The following is a 16,171-nucleotide window of genomic DNA, read 5'->3' on the forward strand; positions in this document are numbered from 1 at the left end:
GTGAACACTCACTGAGGTGAACATCTATGCTTTGTTCACTTTTCTACGTGTATAGTTCAGTTCAGTTCCGCCACTCAGTCGTGTCCGACTCTTTGCGACCCCGTGAATCGCAGCACGCCAGGCCTCCCTGTCCATCACCAACTCCCACATCGATAAAAAACACAAAAGTCTCATTTAGGTTCTGGAAATAACAAATACTTACTCATTGTAGCACCTGTCTCTCAAAATGTTACCCTTGAGTTGGGTCGCTATCTGATCAATGCTTCTGTTGCCCTTGAGTTTTTTCTGAAGCTCCATGAGTTTTTAATAATCATTCATTACTCTCCAGTGCCTAACTCATTATTTATCAAATATCTGATAAATGAAGGACAAGTGCAGGAATGCACATTTTCACAAATAGATGCCAATCGCTGATTATTTGCGCATCCAGTCCTGCTTCAGGAATTCAAACCGCGAAGCCGGGCAGCCCGGGGCCCGGAGCCAGCACTCAGCTTGCACCACCAGCACCTGTTTGGCTGAGGCAGGGAGAGACTGTCTCTGTCTGGCTGACAGCTCTTTCTCTGGAACTTAGCACAGTGTTTGGAACATGACAGGTTCTCGGCTCTGTGCTTTGCTAAGTGAATGGAAGGCTGAATGCACATTAGATTGGATTACATATCTTTCCAGTGTACGACACCCTCACGTGAATGAAAAACAAGATGAACCAATCTGTTTTGCTTCTCTCATCCTGGTCGCAACAGCTTGGGTGTATAAGCTCATTTCTAAACTCTTACGATCACAACCCTGCCAGACTCTGGCTCCTAACTTCTCCTGTCTCTTGGGCTCAGATCCTGTAGGACCTGGTTGTTCTGGTCAGCCTACAGCTTGTGAAGTAGGTTCTTGGCTGACTTATAAGAAAACACCTTAGAGTGCTTATGGAGAAATAGGTAATAAACTATGGCTTCCAAATGACAAGATTGTAAATAAATCAAGCTTCTACTTTCTTGGTCGAAAAATGTTCTCAACTAACTTGAACATAGAAACTTTTAGGAGAGCAGATCAAGTGATTAAATAGAGATCAAGGATATTTAATTTCTTACTTTAAAATGTAAAATTATATTAGTAAAACAGGTTGTGCTAGTGGTAAAGAACCTGCCTGCCAATGCAGGAGACATAAGAGATGCAGGTTCAATCCCTGGGTCGGGAAGGTCCCCTGGAGAAGGAAATGGCAACTCACTCCAGTATCCTTGCCTGGAGAATCCCATGGACAGAGGAGCCTGGTGGGCTACAGTCCAGGGGATCGCAAGAGTCAGACACGACTTAGCGATACAGCACACACACACTTTCAGAAACACTACTCCCTCACTGTTTCAAACAATGTTAGGAAAACTCCACACGCATCTTTTAAATCTGCCTTCACTATCAAGAGAGTCATAGTTTAAGATTTTTCCAGTGCATAATTTCATTTTCATCTGAGATACTGACTTTTTGAGTCCATGTAAAATGATTCCAGTTGGAAAGTTTAAGTCAAGCCTTAAGCACTCATTTGTACAACCCTGGGATTCGTTACTTATTTATTTGTCCTGTAAGTGTCTGTGATCACAGCACAAGAACTTGCTCTGCCGCTTCTGAGTTATTGTTTTTCAGTTGCTAAGTCGTGTCTGACTCTTTGCAACGTTATGGACGGTAGCCCACCAGGCTCCTCTGTCCATGGGTTTTCCAGGCAAGAATACTGGAGTGGGCTGCCATTTCCTCCTCCAGGGGATCTTCCCGACCCAGCAATCCCACCCATGTCTCCTGCATTGGCAAGCAGACTCTTTAATGCTGAGCCACCAGGGAAGCCCGAGTGGTCTTCAAAAGCCTCTCAGCTAATGGAATCCACCCTCATTTTAAGTTTGCCTACCTTTGAAAGAAATGATTCTTTTCACATGGCCGCTACAGATATTCAAAACCAGTAACGATGGAGGATATATTGTGCTAACCTGTTTTAACCAAACAGTTCTTGGTTGTTCAAAGTAAGGGGTCAGTGACGCTGTCTCTGAGATGAGATGCTTTACAAAGACTAGAGTATAATTCACACCTTTTATTCTGAGGGCTTGTCTTGAGTAAAATTTCTATCTTATGTTCAGTCAAGTATACACATAACATGCTCTGTGGAGGCTGGAAAAAATGGTCTGTTCCCCAGGGTATAGCAGGTGAGAGGTGGACTGAGAAATGGGTAAACAGCTTCTCTGGAGAAGCTTTCTCAGAATTTGCAGTGACCTGGAGGCTCTCTGCTTCCCAGGTAGCGCAGTGGTGAACTCACCTGCCAATGCAGCAGACTCAGGAGATGTGAGTGTGATCCTTGGGTTGGGAAGATCCCCTGAAGGAGGAAATGGCAACCCTCTCCAGGATTCCAACCTGGAAAATCCCATGCACAATGGAACCTGGCAGGCTAAGGTCCATGGGATTGCAAAGAGCCAGACATGACTGAGCACACACGCACGGAGTCTCTCTAATCTCCAAGTCCTAACCCTGTGTTCGTTCTGCCCTGCTGCCTGTGATGCAAGGTTCCTCATGGAAGACTTCACAACTCAGAGCCAAACCTCAGCCAAACCATTTGGCCTGGGCCGACCTGAGCTGGACAGGGCTGCTCTCCAAAGTCTCCTATCATTTTCCATGAGTAGCTGGCTGGGTATCTTTCTAAGAAGCAAGGGAATAACTGTGCTCTGTCTCAGCTTCCTCCACCCCAGCCCCTCCCCTGCAGCAAAACAGAATGGAAATGAACAGCCTGTCTATCTTTTGAGCTAGTTACAAGGTTTGGCTATTGTCTCTGCTCCTTCTAAGAGGTACAGATAAAAAAAAAGTCTGATATTCACATTCACTGCACATTATGTATTAATGCAAATTAAGCTTTCTGAACCTTGAGCTATAAAGAATTATTTTTAGAAGCTTCTAAACCTATGAAGAGAAAAGTGATGGAGATCTGGCATCACTGGCATCCTCCTATATACAAACTGGATTTCACGTGCCAATCCCTACCCAGCACATCAACAACTGTTGTTGGTGTACTACAGCTCACTCTGTTTTCCTTCATTCTTTTGGGCACATCTAACAATCATGCTAAGCCTCTTGATGAAAGTAGAGAGTGAAAATGTTGGCTAAAAGCTCAATATTCAGAAAACTAAGATCATGGCATCTGGTCCCATCACTTCATGGCAAATAGATGGGGAAACAGTGGAAACAGTGAGAGACTTTACTTTCTTGAGCTCCAAAATGACTGCAGATGGTGACTGCAGCCATGAAATTAAAAGACGCTTACTCCTTGGAAGGAAAGTTATGACCAACCTAGATAGCATATTCAAAAGCAGAGACATTACTTTGCCAACAAAGGTCCGTCTAGTCAAGGCTATGGCTTTTCCAGTGGTCATGTATGGATGTGAGAGTTGGACTGTGAGGAAAGCTGAGCACCAAAGAATTGATGCTTTTGAACTGTGGTGTTGGAGAAGACTCTTGAGAGTCCCTTGGACTGCAAGGAGATCTAACCAGTCCATTCTAAAGGAGATCAGTCCTGGGTGTTCATTGGAAAGACTGATACTGAAGCTGAAACTCCAATACTTTGGCCACCTCATGTGAAGAGTTGACTCATTGGAAAAGACTCTGATGCTGGGAGGGATTGGGGGCAGGAGGAGAAGGGGACGACAGAGGATGAGATGACTGGATGGCATCACCGACTTGATGGACATGAGTTTGCGTGAACTCCAGGAGTTGGTGATGGACAGGGAGGCCTGACATGCTGTGATTCATGGGGTTGCAAAGAGTCGAACACGACTGAGCGACTGAACTGAACTGAGCAATCATGCTGGGCTTTCCTGGTGGCTCAGTGGTAAAGAATCCACCTGCCAATGCAGAAGACATGGGTTCGATCCCTGGGTTAGCAAGATTCCCCTGGAGAAGGAAATGGCAACCTGCTCTAATATTCTTGCCTGGGAAAATCTCATGGACAGAGGAGCCTGGTGAGCTACAGTCCATAGGGTCGCAAAAGAGTTGGACTCGACTTAGCGACTAAACAACAACAATCATGCTGGCTTTTTTTGCCTTATTTTTATTTCTTGAATTTCTGTTACACTCAAATACAGTTCTAAATCTGAGTCAACATTTTTAGGGAATTTTTAAAAATAACAATCATTCAACAATACCAGGCATAAAATTCCCTCTGCTCAGTACAGCCCAGTGGATCCTACAGTGAAATGTTCAAATGAGGTGCGACATGGGAATCCAGAGGCTATAATGAAAAAGTGATTCCCTGAGAGTCATCTCTTAGTTGAAGGCATTTAATTTTCAAAGGAGCTCAGTATTTGAACAAGTTCTGTTTTTCCTTCTTTTTACGGTTTCAATGAGCTGTACTTTTATGCCAATCATAAAAGAGAACATGTTTAATTTAAAGTCTTTAGGTATTTTAATGGTTTTGTGCATCAGTCCCTGAGCTAGGATGGCAAGGGGGAAGTGGCTGAAAGCAAAGCATTTAAAAGTATGTGCCCCCACTTGCAGCGCTGGCAAACGTCTCTTACAGCATCAATCACCAAGAAAACTTGCTATTTTCAGATAACTTAAGGGAGTAGAACTCAAGAGCTGGAAGGAGTCACGAGGTTTTACTTATTAGCAAACTTCAGCCTGGGTGGGACAGGTACTTACCCGAGGTGAGTGAGTCATGACTCAAAGCCAGAATTTCTAACATTTCTGACTTCACTCACACTGGCTTTTATAACTTCATGGAATAACACCATCTGAACTTCTTAAATGAATGGGATTTGTGCATATGTCTAGCTTTAAGATAAAGGAGTGAATGTCCTAATAATGACCTATCCACAGTGACACCTTCAAAAACAGAACCAGTGTGATAAAGGAGGTGCCCTTCAGTTATCAAGACTTTGAGGCATATTGTCAAGATACTAAAATTTCTGGCAACTTTATAAAATAATCTTTAATCTCTTTAACAAGTGGTGCTGGGAAATCTGGTCAACCACTTGTAAAAGAATGAAACTAGACCACTTTCTAACACCATACACAAAAATAAACTCAAAATGGATTAAAGATCTCAACGTAAGACCAGAAACTATAAAACTCCTAGAGGAGAACATAGGCAAAACACTCTCCGACATACATCACAGCAGGATCCTCTATGACCCACCTCCCAGAATATTGGAAATAAAAGCAAAAATAAACAAATGGGACCTAATTAAACTTAAAAGCTTCTGCACATCAAAGGAAACTATTAGCAAGGTGAAAAGACAGCCTTCAGAATGGGAGAAAATAATAGCAAATGAAGCAACGGACAAACAACTAATCTCAAAAATATACAAGCAACTCCTACAGCTCAACTCCAGAAAAATAAATGACCCAATCACAAAATGGGCCAAAGAACTAAATAGACATTTCTCCAAAGAAGACATACAGATGGCTAACAAACACATGAAAAGATGCTCAACATCACTCATTATCAGAGAAATGCAAATCAAAACCACTATGAGGTACCATTTCACACCAGTCAGAATGGCTGCGATCCAAAAGTCTACAAGCAATAAATGCTGGAGAGGGTGTGGAGAAAAGGGAACCCTCTTACACTGTTGGTGGGAATGCAAACTAGTACAGCCACTATGGAGAACAGTGTGGAGATTCCTTAATAAACTGGAAATAGAACTGCCTTATGATCCAGCAATCCCACTGCTGGGCATACACACCGAGGAAACCAGAAGGGAAAGAGACACGTGTACCCACAATGTTCATCGCAGCACTGTTTATAATAGCCAGGACATGGAAGCAACCTAGATGTCCATCAGCAGATGAATGGATAAGAAAGCTGTGGTACATATACACAATGGAGTATTACTCAGCCATTAAAAAGAATACATTTGAATCCATTCTAATGAGGTGGATGAAACTGGAGCCTATTATACAGAGTGAAGTAAGCCAGAAGGAAAAACACCAATACAGTATACTAACACATATATATGGAATTTAGAAAGATCGTAACGATAACCTGGTGTACGAGATAGCAAAAAGACACTGATGTATAGAACAGTCTTATGGACTCTGTGGGAGAGGGAGAGGGTGGGAAGATTTGGGAGAATGGCATTGAAACATGTAAAATATCATGTATGAAACGAGATGCCAGTCCAGGTTCAATGCACGATACTGGATGCTTGGGACTAGTGCACTGGGACGACCCAGAGGGATGGTATGGGGAGGGAGGAGGGAGGAGGGTTCAGGATGGGGAACACATGTATACCTGTGGCAGATTCATTTTGATATTTGTCAAAACTAATACAATTATGTAAAGTTTAAAAATAAAATAAAATTTAAAAAAATAAATAAAATTCAGAAAAGAGAAAATAGAAGAAAAAGGAAAACTCCACAGAACTGCAAAAGCCCAATTTAGAGGCAGATATTTATGACTACAATAAAAAATGTGACTGAGGAAAAAGAAAAAAAAAAAAGCTCAAAAGCTTAATTGGATTTCTTAGTGCCAATAAAATTGACATCTACAACAGAGGGAGGGAAAAGGAAAAAAAGAAAAAAGAAAAAAAATCCAGAAGAATCTACAGAACAAGTCAAAAAATAAGAATAATTAATGTTTTTCTTGAGAAAAAAAAAAATACTCTTTCTAAACTGACTTATCTTTCTTCCACCAACTGCCATATTTGATTCCGTCTATGATTACCAGTTCAACAACTGGAATTCCAGGTTGGGAGAAACCAGAATGGGAAAAATGACTATACTTTTTGTAACAATGCAGTTTCCTATCTATAATGGCCTACAGGTTCAGGAAATATGATTTGACTGTATTTGTTCTACTAAAAAACAACTGTGCTCATGGCAATTATGCCATCCATCCAGTTAGGCACTAGAAAACAGGTCTAATAAAATTTAAAATCTACCTACACATTAAGGGTTGAGATTATTCTTTGTGACCCATCCTTTAACAAGGTAATGATTGGCCCTGATTTGGAGGCAGAACCTTCTATTCTACCTTAACAAACAAAGAACCACAGTTGACACTATTTTTTTTTTCTTTGACATCATCTTTGTTTATTGACAGTATGAAAAAGGATGTTTATTGACAGTATGAAAAAGCTGTCTTTCTGTTTCCATCTTATCTCCTGTTGTATAGATATTCATCTTTAAATAGAAAGGTGCTTGGTTAAAGAGCTGAATTCAAGATGGTTATTAAGTACACTGCTTTCCTAGAATATTATACAAAAAATGCTTCAGATAAGCCAGTGCTCTAGGGGAAGTCTGACCTGCAGATTCCTTCTAAATTTTATATTTGAATTAATATTGATGGTAGATTTATCAAAATGGCAGAATTTTTCTTTCCTTTATTTTCCCCTAGTGAACGACTTGTATAAACTTTGGGAACACAAAGTGTAGGCCGTGTGGGGTCTATGCAGAAAGAACTTTTTATTAATAGTCCAGAAGAGAAATTAATCACATCTGAAGTTAACTTTCATTTTAGAGTTTTGAGAGCTAGACCTTGAAATAATAAAAACAAAACGGTCAACTGGTAAGCAACAGGACCAGCATCCAAATGTGGATGTGGTACACTGTGTTTTCCAATGATGGTGGTCGTTACATCCATCACCCCGTGTGATCTTCTGCTCTGCGACCTGCCACTCACCAGCAAATTGTGAAGTCTAACTCTCCTCTCTACGAACCTGGCAGGCTTTAGTGACTCACTTGTAACCAATACAATGTGTGGAAAGTGATGCTGTGTGGCTTCTAAGGTTAGGTCAGAGAACCTTGCAACCTCTGCCTTGGTCTTTTGAAAGGGATGCTCAGGATTCAGGGATGTTAAGGATATCATGAGATAATATAAATAAAATACTAGTGCTTGGCTAGTCATAATCAGCATTTATCACACATCAATGTCACTAAGAAGAGTCAGGAGTGGCAAGAATAGTTCCAACAAGGAAATTTAGGATATAGGTTAAATGCCAGGAGGGAGAAGGAGTTCAAGAAAGGGAGGCAAAGGAGAAGCAGGGAGAGGGAAGAGAAGCACAGAGAGAAGGAGGGGGAAGGAACAGGAGGAGGCAAAGCGTGGCACAGGAATATTCATATACATAAGATTGAAGGGTTACAAAACTAACCATCATTCGAGAGAGAGTAGAGACAGCAACTTACTGAAGATACTTGCTGGAATGGAAACTGATTGCAAACTGGAAACAACCCAGTGTGGAAAAAAAAAAATCATATAGAGTATGATGCTAGCCCATTCTTTTTTTTTTTATATACTGTGAATCTTTTTTTTTTTTTTTTTTTATACTGTGAATTTTTTTTTTTTGGTTGTTTTTTTTTTTAATTTTATTTTATTTTTAAACTTTACAAATTGTATTAGTTTTGCCAAATATCAAAATGAATCCACCACAGGTATATGTGTGTTCCCCATCCTGAACCCTCCTCCCTCCTCCCTTCCCATACCCTCCCTCTGGGTCATCCCAGCGCACCAGCCCCAAGCATCCAGTATCATGCATCGAACCTGGACTGGCCACTCGTTTCATACATGATATTATACATGTTTCAATGCCATTCTCCCAAATCTTCCCACCCTCTCCCTCTGCAACAGAGTCCTTAAGACTGTTCTATATATCAGTGTCTCTTTTGCTGTCTCGTACACAGGGTTATTGTTACCATCTTTCTAAATTCCATATATATGCGTTAGTATACTGTATTGGTGTTTTTCTTTCTGGCTTACTTCACTCTGTACAATAGGCTCCAGTTTCATCCACCTCATTAGGACTGATTCAAATGTATTCTTTTTAATGGCTGAGTAATACTCCATTGTGTATATGTACCACACCAAAGGGTTGTAGTAAGACAAAGATGGCCTCTGATTGTGGCCAGCAAAGATAACATTCACCTTTATTCCAACCCTCACAATTATTTAGACAGCCTGTGGAATTTCTCATCTCTTACGATGGTGTTGGAGCAGAAGAAAAACTTCTTTGTGTCTAAGAAGAGTACAGAAATAGCAGAGGGAGCTACCAGATCTTGAGGACACTGAGACGGGAGAGGAACGATTTAGCACCAGCCAATGAGCACCATGGCTGACGTCCAGGTAGACTGAATGATGAGCATCTCAAAGGATGTGAGTGTAGGCAATTGTTATTGGAGTCCCACCTTTGACTCCTGTGCACTATGCCCCTGAAGCTTGGTAAGCTCTGAAGAAAAGAAATATAATATTGACTGTGATTAAATTTCTGGCACCCTGGTGGAATGGGATTGGAGAGGTCATTGCAATAGAAATTAAGTACCGCCCCCCCCCCCCCCCCCCCCCCCCAGTAAGTACTTCTTTCCAGGTGGCACCATGGTAAAGAATGTGCCTGCCAATGCAGGAGGCGCAGGAGACTCAGGTCCGATCCCTGGATCAGGAAGATCAGGAGGGAGGAAATGGCAACCCACTCCAGTATTCTTATCTGGAGAATCCCATGGACAGAGGATGGGGGTTCTTCATGGGTTTGCAAAGAATTGGACATGACTGAGTAACTGAGCATGCACTCTTTCCCCCAAAATAAAGCTGCATTTTCAGCACACCCAAGACTATGGTCATATAATTGTGGTCAATACACTAACTTTCTTCTGAGCACAACCTTGCAGAATAAATGCTGGTTTTGCTAATGTTCTAGTTAGAGTATTTCATGGTAGGTGATTGAAAACTTCACTCCTGGTATCTGTGAATATTCCAAACCAGTGGTTCTCAACCTAGGATTGATTTCTCTCTCCCATCTTGCTCCAGGAGAAATTGGTTAAAGTCCAGAGAATTGGTTGACACAATGGGAGGGGGAGGGTGCTGCTGGCATCTAGTGGGCCAAAGGTCAAAGATGATACTTAACCTCCAACACTCCTCAGGACAGCCTCCCATAATGAAGAATTCTCCAGTCTAAAGTGTCAGTACCACTGAGGTTGAGAAACACTGCTTAACGCTAATGCCCCAGTGGCACCCCTTGGATACGACTAATACAAGAGAGACTTATGTGCACAAATAAAAACATCCATGCAATTGCTTCATCCCAGACTTCCACTTCATTTCTTTCATATTCAAACGTGTAAATACATGTGCTCTACACATTACTTAACAATGCTAGCATTTCCAAACACTGTTACAAACTACAAATCCATGACTCCTACCTCACCTAGACTGAACTTGCCCTCATTCACCTCCAAGCACTTCTCCATTCATTCATTTAACCAACATATAACACACCTCTATTTTCTTTCTTTTTAAATTTATTTTTATTTGGTGGATACTTGCTTCACGATATTATGCTGGCTCCTTCCCTGCAACAACATGACTCAGCCGTAAACATACAGAGGTCCTCTTCCTCTCGAGCTGCCTTTCCTCCCACCCATCCCTCCCATCTAGGTCACTACGGAGCACCCAGCTGAGCTCCCTGTGTTATACAGCACCCTTCCATTAGCCATCTATTTTACATATGGTAATGTATATGTTTAACGCTATTCTCTCAGTTCTTCCCAACCTCTCCTTCCCTTGCTGTGCCCAAAGTCTGTTCTCTATGAAAGTCTCCTAAGTAGATCACTGAAGAAATGAATACATTCCAAGTTTCAATAGAAGGCCTTTCCATAAACAGAGTTAAAGTAAAATCTGAAAGAATAATCCATTAGGACCACTTGAGCTGTGGTGGGAGAGCAAACGTGGGGAAGGGGGCTTTACTTACAAGGAGTCAGCCTTAGGCTGGTCATCAGCTGTAATATTTATAATCTGCTATTTGTTACTCCATGTGCTGGTCCACTGGCTTCCTGAAATGCCTTGAGTTCATATTCATGCGCATTTAGTCCAACGTGAAGTCTATTTCATCTACGACCAGAAATAGAAAACACCTTCCTTCTTGAAATAACTAAGAATGTACAAAGGAATAAATGGCTTTTAAAAATTTATACTCTATCAAGAGGAAAGTTATAGAAACCAGGCTCATTTTGTTGGTAATGTCTAAAGATTACAGTAGATGAATTCTTCATATCAGTAGAATTATCAACAAATCTTATTAAGAAATCTTCCATATGCCTGGTTCGGGAAAAGAAAAAAAAAAAAACAAAAATTCTTAGACATATGAGGAAAGGTGTCAACCAGCTCTTCTACTCCGAAGACAAAAAGATTCAGTTTATTTCACAGTTGCTTTAACAAGTTGTAAAGATAATATTCTCTCTCCATGAAAGATACAGTTTCTGGAAAATACAAAGTATTTCTCACACCTCTCCATGAAACACACTGTAAAATGATAAGAAATGTAGAATGAACTTAAAATATATGAATATTAAATCTCTTGTGCTTAACACATTCCAACCCATAAGCATTTTTCACTCCCTCCTGTGCTTTTTCATTTAATGGGAGTTATTTTGATAGTATTAATGGGTATTTTTGAGGTAAAGTCCCATCATCACATATATGGTTTTTCTTTTTCTTTTCTGATTTTTGCTGCAGAACTGCAACTCTTTAGCATGCTATGTATAGGAAGCCATCTGCTTATATATATATATATTCTCAAAGCCAGATTTTCAAGACAACAGAATACAAAATGTGGAAAGGTCCTGATTATAAGCTCTTAAAATCTGTTTGTATATAAACAAAGCTCTTTCCCTGAATGTGTCACACTCACAGAGAAATGTAAAAAGGAAGGAGAAGTGGTCTTATTCTTTAGGTACTCCATAAATACACGTGGAAACAGCAGTATAGACAAAATAAGGCAAATATAAAGTGGATGGGCAGGCGAACATCTGAGGGTTTTGCCTCATAATTATCCCTATATTAATATCCTAGTTCCCCTTGGGGCCACAGAGCCCCCACTCCCAGTCCACATGTTTCTAGTGTGGTTAATCTTACTCCCGTCTCCATGAATGTGTGGAAGGAAATTCTAGCATGATCCTAAAACAAAGAAATCTGTGATGGTCAGGGCGGGGGGTGGTTGGGGAGTAAAAGGTAGAGTTTTAGAATGTGTTCACACTTAAATTGTTATCAACATAAAATAAACTGATACATTTTTTATATGTAAGCCTCATGGTAACCAAAAAGCAAAAACCTATAGTACATACACAAAAGAAAAGCAGAAGGGAGTCTAAACATAATAAAGACAGACATCAAACCACAAAGGAACAGAGCAAGAGAAGAAAGGAACAGAGAGGAAGCACAAAACAACCCACCAGCCATTAAAACAGCAATAGTATAAGCATCAATTACTTTACATGGAAACAAATAATTCCTTCAATCAAAGGACTCAGTGTCTAAATGGATTATAAAGCAAGACCATCTATGTGCAGACTACAGGAGATTCACTTCAGATGTAAGGATACACACAGACTGAAAGTGAAGAGATGAAAAAAGATGTTCTGTGCAAATGGAACCGAAAGAAAGCTGAGGCAGTTATACTCATATCAGACGAAATAGACTTTAAGATAAGACTATATAAAGCAAATACTAACAGACCCAAGGAGAGAGATATACAGAAATACAGTAATAGTAGGGGAATTTAATATGTCACTTACATTAATGGATAGATCATTCAAAATGAAATTAACAATGAAGCTTCTACCTTAGAAGGCATATTATATTAGATAATACACACACACACACACACACACACACACACACACATGCGTGTGTGCATGTTTAGCTGGAGAAGGAAACGGCAACCCACTCCAGTGTTCTTGCCTAGAGAATCCCAGGGATGGCGGAGCCTGGTGGGCTGCCATCTATGGGGTTGCACAGAGTCGGACACGACTGAGGTGACTTAGCAGCAGCAGCAGCAGCAGTGCATGCTTAGCAGCTTCAGTTGTGTCTGACTCTTTGCAACCCTATGGACTGTAACCTACCAGGTTCCTCTGTCCATGGGATTCTCCAGGCAACAGGCAAGAATACTGAAGTGGTTTGCCATGCCCTCCTCCAGGGGATCTTTCCAACCCAGGGACTGAACTTGAGCCCGCTGCTTCACAGTGGAAACCTACTGAGCCACCTGGGAAGCCTATATACATACACACACACACACACACACACACACATACACACACACACATATACATACACACACACATGTATACACACACACAATTATATCATATACCTGATGAACACAGATGTAAAAATCCTCATCAAAATGTAACCACACTGAATTCAGTAACGTATTAAAATGATCACATATCATGATCAAGTGGAATTTATTTCTGGGATGCAAGGATGGTTCAACATCTGCAAATCAATCAACATGATACACCATATTAACAAAATTTAGGATAAAATTATAGGATCTCAACAAAAGCAATTTGATAAAATTCAGGATACATTTATGACAAAATCTCTCAGCAAACTAAGTATAGAAGGAATACGTCTCAATGTAATAAAGGCGATATATAACAAGCCCTCAGCTAACATTACTCAGAGGGAAAAAACTTTCAGCTTCTCCTCATTAAGATCAGGAAGAAGAAAATGATGTCCCAGTTGCCACTTCTATTCACTGTATCTCTGCAAGTCTGAGTCAGAGCAATAAGGTAGAAAAAGAAATAAAAGCTATCCAAGTCAGAAAGGAAAAAGTAAAACTGCCCGTATTTGAGGGTGTGTGTGTGTGTCTGTGGTGCGTGGTGTGTGTGTGTGTGTACACCTGCAGTCATTTCTGACTCTTTATTAACCCATGGGCTGTAGCCCGCCAGGCTCCTCTGTCCATGGGAGTTTCCAGGCAAGAATATTGGAGTGGGTTGCCATGCCCTCCTGCAGGCGATCTTCCTGACCCAGGGATCAAACCTGCAGCCCCTGTATCTCCTGCATTGGCAGGGAGATTCTTTTGCCACTGTGCCACCTGGGAAGCCCGATTTGAGGATGACATAATTTTATATACAGAAAACCCTAAAGATGCTACCCAAAAATATTAGAGCTAATAAACATATTCATTGTTTGCAGGATACAAAATCAATACATAAACATATGTTGCATTCAAAAAACAACTATGATTTGGGAGAATGGCATTGAAACATGTAAAATATCATGTATGAAACAAGATGCCAGTCCAGGTTCAATGCACGATACTGGATGCTTGGGGCTAGTGCACTGGGACGACCCAGAGGGATGGTATGGGGAGAGAGGAGGGAGGAGGGTTCAGGATGGGGAGCACATGTATACCTGTGATGGATTCATTTTGATATTTGGCAAAACTAATACAATTATGTAAAGTTTAAAAATAAAATAAAAAAAAAAACAACTATGAGACAAAGAACTTAAAAAATTCCATTTATACTTGTATCAAAGAGAATAAAACGACTAAGAATAAATTTTTCCAAAGAGGTGAAAGATCATTACACTGAAAACTATAAAACACTGATGAAAGAAATTGAACAAAACACAAATAAATGGAAAGATACTCTGTGCTCATAGACTAGAAGAACTGTTAAAATATCTACGCTGCCCAAAGCAATCTGCACGGGCAATGCAATCACTATAAAAATTACAGCAGCAGTCTTCACAGAAATAGAACTAACAATGCTAAAATTTGTGTGGAATCACAAAAGACCCTGAATAGTCAAAGCAATATTGAGAAAGAAAAGACCTAGAGCCATTACACTCTCTAATATCAAACTATATTACAAGTTACAATAGGAATACAAAAAATTATGGTATTGGCAAAAAACAGATACACAGATAAACGGAACAGAATATAAAATCCAGAAATAAACCTACATATAGATAATTAAGAGGCAAGAATATAGGACAGGGAAAGCAGTTTCCTTCAGTGGTGCTGGGAAAACTGGACAGCCACATGTGAAAGAATGAAACTGAACCCCTATCTAACCCCATACAAAAAATTAACTCAAAATGGATTAAAGAGTTGAATGTAAGATTTGATAACATAAAAGTCCTAGAAGAAAACTAGGCAGTAAATTTCTTGATATTGGTTTTGGCATCGAACTTTTGGATCTGACTCCAAAAGCGAAAATAAACAAATGAAACTATAGTAAACTAAAAAGTTTCTGCACAGCAATAGAATTCATCAAGAAAGTGGAAAGACAACCTACTGAATGGAAGAAAATATTTGCAAATCATACGTCTGATAATGAGTTGATATAAAACCACATAAGGAAGCTACAGAACTCAACAGCAAGGAAATGATCCAATTAAAAATGGGCAGAGGATTGGACAGGCATTTTTCCAAAGAAGACATAGAGATGGCCAACTGATACACGAAAAGATGCTTGATGTCACGAATCATTAGAGACATGCAAGTCAAAACCGCAGTGAGGTATTACCTCATGTCTTTTATGATGGCTACTTTCCAAAAGATAAGGATAAGTGTAGGCAAGGATGTGGAGAAACGTGAGCCCTGTGCACTGTCGGTGGGATGGAAACTGCCACAACCACTACGGAAACCAATTAAAATAGGACTACCGCATGACCCGCCAATTTTATTTCTGGGTATTATCTGAAGAAAATGAAAACACTAATTCAAAAAGATATGTGCACCCCTGTGTCCATGGCAACATTGTTTACGATAGCCAAGATACAGAAACAACCTAGGTGACCTTTAATGAATAAAGGCATAAAGAAGATGTAGAAGGTATACACACCCACAACAGAAAATTACTCAGCCATGAAGAACAGACTCCTGACATCTGTGACAAGACGGATGTACCTTGAGGGCCTTGTGCTAGTAAATAAGCCAGACAGAGAAAAGCAAAGACGCATGATTTTACCTATACGTAGACTCTTAAAAACGGAATAAAGCAAAAACAAGCAAAAAATGTCAAGCTCATAGAGAGGACAGACTGGTGGCTCCCAGAGGAAGGAGAGTGGAGTCCAAAGGAACACACTTCCCCTTAGAGTGTAAATACACCACGCAGATGTGACAGACAGCATGCTGACTATAGGAATAATACTCGATCAAATATTTGGAAGTTGCTAAAATGTCCATCGTTAGAGAGTTCTTTCTCTTTATACAAAAAAAAAAAAAAAAAAACACACAACAAACCAAGACTGTACCTGTTTGGTGATGATGGTAACTAGATCTATTGTGGAAATGACTTCACAGTGTATACAAATGCTGAATCATTATGCTGACCACCTGAAACTAACATGCTATATGTCAATTATACCCAAGAGTTTTTTAAAAATAAAAAATTACAAGACTCTTCCAATCTTCTATTAATGAATGACAAACGACCC

This window comes from Bos indicus, chromosome 27 (assembly GCF_029378745.1).
Source record: "Bos indicus isolate NIAB-ARS_2022 breed Sahiwal x Tharparkar chromosome 27, NIAB-ARS_B.indTharparkar_mat_pri_1.0, whole genome shotgun sequence".
Classification (NCBI taxonomy): Eukaryota; Metazoa; Chordata; class Mammalia; order Artiodactyla; family Bovidae; genus Bos; species Bos indicus.